Source organism: Callorhinus ursinus, unplaced genomic scaffold (assembly GCF_003265705.2).
Source record: "Callorhinus ursinus isolate GAN/ISIS: 27379988/994484 unplaced genomic scaffold, GSC_fseal_2.0 scaffold38, whole genome shotgun sequence".
Classification (NCBI taxonomy): domain Eukaryota; kingdom Metazoa; phylum Chordata; class Mammalia; order Carnivora; family Otariidae; genus Callorhinus; species Callorhinus ursinus.
This window is the reverse complement of record NW_027397100.1, coordinates 14680565-14687724: the sequence shown is the minus strand read 5'-3', so window position 1 is coordinate 14687724 and position 7160 is coordinate 14680565. Positions and strand designations below refer to the sequence as shown.

General features: G+C 51.2%; 1 protein-coding gene across 2 annotated transcripts in view; it reads right to left on the bottom strand.

Annotated features, from left to right (window-relative positions):
• The window catches only part of FAM110A (family with sequence similarity 110 member A), a 118727-nt gene that overhangs the window by 92421 nt on the left and 19146 nt on the right, over nt 1-7160 (bottom strand). For both annotated transcript variants that reach the window (XR_012374737.1, XR_012374738.1), the window contains exon 2: nt 819-956. The gene's annotated coding sequence lies outside the window, so the exon portion shown is untranslated. The remainder of the gene's footprint in view (nt 1-818; nt 957-7160) is intronic.

Here is a 7160-nt window from a genome sequence, read left to right as displayed (position 1 = left end):
CAGAGAGGCCAGCTGATCACACCATCCAGACGAGCACCACCCCCTCATTTGCTATTTACCCTCCTGCATTATTTTTCTGTATGTCACTTATCACTACCTGACATTTTAGAGCCTCCGCGTCCTCTGAATAAGTTTGTTTAACTTTTTACTTTGAAATAATTTAAAACTTATAGAACAGTTGCAAACGTCGTACAAAGAATTCCTGCATCTCCTTCACCCAGAACCCCCAAATGTTGACCTTTACTTTTTTTAAGAGAGGGAGAGAGAGGGGTTGCTGGGAAGGGAGATTGAGGATCTTAAGCAGGCTCTACACCCAGCTCAGAACCCAACGCGGGGCTTGATCCCACGACCCTGAGATCATGACCTGAGCCGAAATCAAGAGTCAGACACTTAACCAACTGAGCCACCCAGGCACCCCCCAAATATTGACATTTAAACATGTTTGCTTTATCATTCTGTCTTTGTATAGAGAGATTTTTTTTCTGAACCCTCTGAACCCTTTTTCTGAACCCAAGACTAAGTTGATTCCCCCACTGCCCCCAAATACTTTAGTCTGTAATTCCTACAAACAAAGACATCCTCCTGCATAAGCACAGCAAAATCGTCAAGATCAGGACACTGACACTGATGCATTACCACCATGGAATCTTCAGATCCCAGTCAAATACTGTCAATTGTCCCAGTAATAACATCTTTTACAGTAAGCTAAGGATTCATTCAGAAATACTCACCGTATTTAGTCATCTTATCTCTTTCATCTCCTTTCATCCACAACAGTCCCTCAGTTTCCCCTTCCCTTTCATTATCTTGACACTCACCCAGATTACAGGCCAGTTATTTCATAGAAGCTTCCTCAGTTGGAGTTTATCCAATGGCTCCTCCTGATCAGATTTAGGCTTCGCATCTTTGGCCGGGACATGGCAGAAGTGACAGGGGCTCCTCTCTGTGCGTCTCACCTGGGGGCATATGCCAGTCACAGGCTGTGCCACTTTGATCCCTTGACTAAGGTACTCTCTGCCCTGTTTCTCACCAGAAAATTACTCTCTTTCTCTTTGTAACGAATATGTTATCTTGTGGGGAGATATTTGAAGACTATGTAAATACTCGGTCCCCAACAAATTTTCACGGAGTAGTTTTCATCTTAGCACCCAGCAATGATTCTGCCAGAATCAATCCTACCATAATATTTCCATCCTTCCTTCTGCATTTGTTATTAGACATTCTACGGTGAGAAAGAGCTTTCTCTTCCTTCACGCGTGTGTATGTATGGATGTAGATGATATCCGTGTAGATCCACAGGGCCCTATTTTTATTCAGCGGGTTATAATCTGCTATGTCATTATTTATTCTGATGCTCAAATTGTCCCAGGCTCAGCCAGTCGCTCCTATGCTCTTCTGACATGTTCCCCACATTACTTGAGCCCTTCTACTCACTTTCTAGCACAAGGAGATGTTTCAGGCTCACTGTCTACCTTCCAGGCCCCAGCTCTCAAATCATCCTTCTGCCCAAGGAGCCCTGGTTCCTGGCAGTGGAGGATGCCGTACTAACACAGCAAGATCTGGATGCTAGGAGCACTCACAGCTACACGGGTGTGAGTGCTCCTGGGCTCTTTGTGGACGGAGCTGGGCAATACGTGGATTGCAGGATGCCCCTCACACACACGCGAGCACACCCATGCATCTCTGCTGATCTATCTACACGTGTCCAAAGTCGTGAGTTGACTCTGACCCCTCCAACTCCATCCCAGCACATAGGAATCACCGTAGCCTTTGCTGTTTCCATGGTTCTCATTCCCTTCTCCGACAGCGAGAACCTGGCCTCTCGTTTTCCTCAGTATATTACTTACTCGTTCGGTCCCCTGACCCACAGAGCCCCGGCCTCACTTGGCTGCCTTCCCTCCTTGGCCCCACACCCAGCCCTTCACCTCCAACAAATATTGGGAAATGAAAGGAGGAAGGGGGAAAGATGAATTTGTTTTGAACTAGTGATACGTTCACTTGGTACCAAATAAAAACTATGGGAAAGTATACAGTGAAAAGTCTCCCGGCCTGCCCTGGCTCTCATTCCAATCTTTGTCTTCCTCTCCACTGGGACGAGTACGATCCGTGTGTTACAGGCACAGGCTAATATAGAGCTACTTCTTAGTTCCCCTCTCTTCACAAAATAGTCCTCATCTTGTTTGCCTTGCCAATACTTCTGGGAGATCTTTCTGTATTCGTACATAAAAAGCGGTCTCATTCTTTTTGTGGCTGGATAGTATTCTTTTGCCCTACTCCATTCACTGAATCGGTTCGCCAATAATAGACCTTGGGACCGCCTCTAAGATTGCAAGACCGCAATAAGTAAACTTGAATGTATTCATTTCACATGCGTCTAAACACATCCAGAAAATAAATGTTCAGACGTGGGATCACTGATGTGATCTTATGTGTTTATGTTCAATGCTCTAAGGTCTGTCTCCCCTCTTAGAAGAGGAAAGGGACTCTGTTCCACTCACTGCTGTTTTCCCAGCACCAGGAAGCACTCGAATACAGTAGGCACTCAATAAATATGCGTTCAGTGAATGAACGAATGACCAATGCCCTCAGATTCTGCCGTTGACTGTCTCTAGAATGTGTGGAGCACCTGCTGTGTGCTCGGTGCCAGGCATCACTGTGCCAGTCCTCCAAACCTCCCTGTGACGAAGGGACTGTTTTGACAGCCCCACTTTACAGATGAGAGTTCTGAGGCCCAGAGAGGGAGTTCGGCTAAGCTGATGTCACACAGCTAGTCAACGGCCAAGCCACAGTCCCCCCCCCCCCCCGCCGCCCCGTGAGCCGGACTCTGGAGCCGCGAACAACCTCACCTACTGCTCTCAATATGTCTCTTCTCTCTCCCATACATACTTCAGTCATCCAGCCCCGCGTGGGCCCCTAGGCTTGCCTCACTGCTTCCCTGGACCTATCTACTTCTTCTCAGCCTCATCCACAGCCAAAGGCGTCTGCTCCCCACCCTCAGCCAACACAGGACAGGACCAAGGAGAGGAGCTGTCATTTCCATACAGCTGTCCCCGGGAGCCAGCCCTGCCTGAGCCCCCCCATTTTCCCTGAAAAGGCTGAATTGTCTTGGCCGTTTGGGGGGCAGCTCTCGGCACAGGCCGGGCTGCCTGGGCAGGGCCTGGCTGGGCTATTATCCTACATTATCTCACTCCTCTGCTCCTGAAAAGAGCCAGTGACTGCTCGCCCCCCTCAGCCCTCCCCTGCTCGCTCCTGTCTTTTACACTTAATTACCTCACTCATTACCCCACAGCCTGCAGAGGCCGGACCACAACTGGGGCGTGAGTAATCCCCGCATCCCACACCCAGCCAGCCGGCCAGCAAGGAGCAAATTGCTCACACAGCCCATCAATAAAGGAACAGGACCCACTCGGGCCTTCAGAGCAGAAGGACTTCGTGGCTGCTGCCGTGAGGGGCAGGCATGGGCCCCAGCCTCCCAGTTGGCCTTTGCCAGCCCTGGTGAGATGGTCTCCATCTCCCCCAGCCCAGACGGTGACCTTGAACTTCCCCAGGCCACTGAAGACACAGCTCAGTGCCTCTGACAGATGAGACAGCAGGGCCCACACCCCTTCCTCACCATAGCCAGGAAACTGTCCAAGCATGGCTTCCAGGCTTCCTATGGGATGTGACCCTACCAGCCAGGCCTCACCACCTCTACCCCTGGCAGTGGATACTCTGTGGGTCCCCTGTGCCCTCTTTCTCCCCCAGGTCCTTTGCACATGCTTCCCCTCCTGCTTCCCGAGCACTCTTCCTCAGCACCCAAGGGCCGCTTTAATTCCTACTTTCTTGAAAGGTCACCTCCTCGGGAGAGCCTTCCCTGATTCCTCTGGGCTGGGCTAGGGATCTCATGGACTTCTCCCATGAAAGCATCAAGCCGTGACATTGTCACTGTCTTTTTGCTTGTGTCTTTGAGGGAATGACTGAGCCTTCTCCACCGTTTTGTCTAGTGCCCAGCCCAGGTCCTGGCACATGACTGGGCCAGCTGTGAGGCACTAAGTAAACGTGAGTGAGTGAGAGAGTGAGTGAGCGAGCGAGCGAGTGAGTAAAGGAGTAAGTGAATGAATGAGGTGAATGGTGAGCTGCACATGCTGGACGAAGGGGTTGGGCCCCTGGGCCCTGTGGCGTGGCCTCCCCCTCCAACGCCCCAGGATCCTTTGTCCAGGGCCTCTGAGCACATCAGGATGGATGAGCCAGGACCTCTCTGGGGCTGAAATATCCTTCCCTCAGACTCCTTCCCTCAAATCACATTGGAAAACACCAGCTTCTCACCTCTGGCATGAGATGGTCCAGCCTTGGCCCAGAAGTAGCCTGCACAACCTCTTCTACCTCAACTTAGAGGCTTCTGCTGATTCGCCACCTCCTGTATCACCCCAGGGAGGCTGGTACAGAAGCTGGCTGTGTTGCAGACCTCTCCTATCCGGAGGACTACACCTCATCCTCCGGCTTCCCTCCCAGACCCAGGATAAGGGAGGGAACTTGGGAAGGTGGTGGGGGGGACGTTCCCAAAACCTGAGAGGCCAGAGTTCCTGCAACCCTTTCCTATCTGGTAAATCCTATGGATATTTTCTCAGAATAATGTCTTTAAATCAATAAAATAAAACACATGGTCTTACAAAGGAAACCAATCACATCGAAACAGTTATCAAAATATGAAAAACAAGTTTGCATTACAGTTATGTATGTATTTCTTTACTGCATTATAACACAAGATCTAGCAAATAACTATTGTAATTTCCAAGTGATGGTGAGTATAAATAGTATTTCAAGATATCTGGAACATCTGTAATGTGATAAAAAAAAATACCTATGGTTTCTATTAGTGACAAAGTCACTGGTCCTGCTAATACCACTGCATGCATCACTGGAGGAATGGTAAGTTTCAGATAAAGGCTAGTGGAATTAAAGACATAATACTTTTCCTATCCAAGTTCACGACAGACCTCCTGAATTCTTTCTAGGGGCACCTGTGACAGAGAATGACACGCGTGTCAGGCACATGCTAGCCCTTCCCTTCCTATATCTTGGCAGACATCCTTAATCAATTTCGGCAGTCTCTCCCACTAAACCCAAGCTCAGTTCCAGAATCTACTGCAACACCAGACTCCAGGCAACTGCTACCAACCAAAGTGGGCTCTTGAGCTGTCAACTGGTCATTCCTGGGGGGCAGAGGAGGGGCAGCGCTCTTGGGAGCAGGAGATGGAGGAGAAGGGGCAGTGACAGGAGGTCTAGCAACAACACAGGGAGGGGGCTTGATGGCAGCCACATATTGGTTCATATGACGAACTCTCTTGTATCGAGACTTCTCTCTGAGCCACATTGTGCTAAGAGCTGGGACACAAATGGGAACAACCCCAGACCCCTGCCCTTAGAATGGACAGTGGAAAGAACTGAGTGTCTGCATATTCCTGAGGGGCCATCCCAGGAGAAGGATGGGGTCTGTGGGATTTCACTCAACCTGAGAAAAATATTACTACTGGAGTTTCCAGACAATGATGGGCTGCTGAATCATCCAGGATCCATGGCAGCAAACATACTTGAAGAACCTCCCCAGAGGGTCAGAAACCAGGACTAAAGGCTTCGTAACAAGGGGGGAAAAAAAAAGCCCCCGGGGCGCCTGGGTTGTTCAGTCGGTTAAGCCTCTGCCTTCAGCTCAGGTCATGATCCTGGGGTTCCAGGATAGAGTCCCGTCGAGCGGGAAGTCTGCTTCTCCCTCTCCCTCTGATCCTCCCCCCACCTCACGTTCTCTCTCCCTCTCTCAAATAAATAAATAAAAATTAAAAAAAAAAAGTCCCAAATTGGGTCGAAGCCCCGGTCTGAGGGAGACTTCGCTGGCACACGTTGGGGGGGGGAGGGCCCTGAGGCCACGCTGCTGACTCTGACGCTGGATGCTAGCACTCTGACCTTTGTCCCTGCTGCTGCTTTTGGACACTCAATGTAGAGACTGCTACGCCAGCCAGATCGGCACGGGGCTGGTGTGGGCCACATGACGGCCCCTGGCTGCAGAGCAAGTGGGGAAGTCCAGCAGGGACCCCACTAGTGGAAGGAGGAGGCTCATAAGGCAAGGGTGTTGGAAGGTGCTGGGTGGCTGAAAGGAAGGTCCCCTGTCCCCTCCAGACAGCAAGGATCAGGTTCTTCTGGGGCCCAGCTCTGCGCTCAGGACTTCCTATGGACTGTCTTTGTGAATTGGCTCAGCTGTCTGGTGGGTGTGTGCCCTGATTATCCGTGCCCATTTTACAGATGAGAAAGGTGACGCTTAGAGAATCGAAGTCATTTACACTTGGCACCACTCTTTGCACAGTCCCACAGAGGCGGGCCAGCTGGATTAGGAGGAAAACGTTCTCCACTTTGAAGCCGACCAAGGCAACTGAGCTCTGGGTGCCACCAGCCCTGGGATCTCTACGATTCCAGACTGAACCTGCCACAGCATTGCTAGATTGGGGTCCCTGGGTCCCGAGCAAGCCCCTGCTGCATTCTGGACTCTACACAAAAGTCATTTCCTCAGAGAGGTCTCCTGTGACCAGCTCACCTAAAAAAGATAGGTACGTTGCTCAGGGTAGATAACTTGCCAATAAGCAGCAGATGTGGGATTTGACCCGAGGCCATCCAAGCTTTTAACCCCCCTGCTCCCTAGCCGTCCCGCAGCTGGGGTGAGATGGAGGAGAAGCTGGGAAGGTGTGAACTAGGGGCATATGGGTGTGCTGAGTCTTTGGGAGTCTGTCCCCCCACCAAGCCTGGGGGGTCAGGCACAGGTCAATATTGAAAGCCCCTGGTCTCTGCGCACCTGGGCCACCTCCTGGCTTTCTCCAGAAGCTGCTGGATCCCAGCTGGTGTATGAGCAGAGAGGCAGGGAGCGGGAAGGCAGAACTGGGGGTGCTGAGAATGGTCGATTCCTCTGTGCCAGGAGCCCTGGGAGCCTAGAAATGCCAACTCGCAGATCCAACAGCAGCCTCAGCATCTGCCACGGATGGTTCTGGGCTTGGCGGGTGGGGAAGAGAAGGAGGCAGGCGGGCCACTGTTGGGTGAGGGAGGCAGCCTTGATGTGGCAGGCAGGAACCTACAAGTCCCAGAAAGGGAACTTCCCTGTCCTGTGCTTCCGTTTTTCCCAACTTTTAAATGGGGGTGTT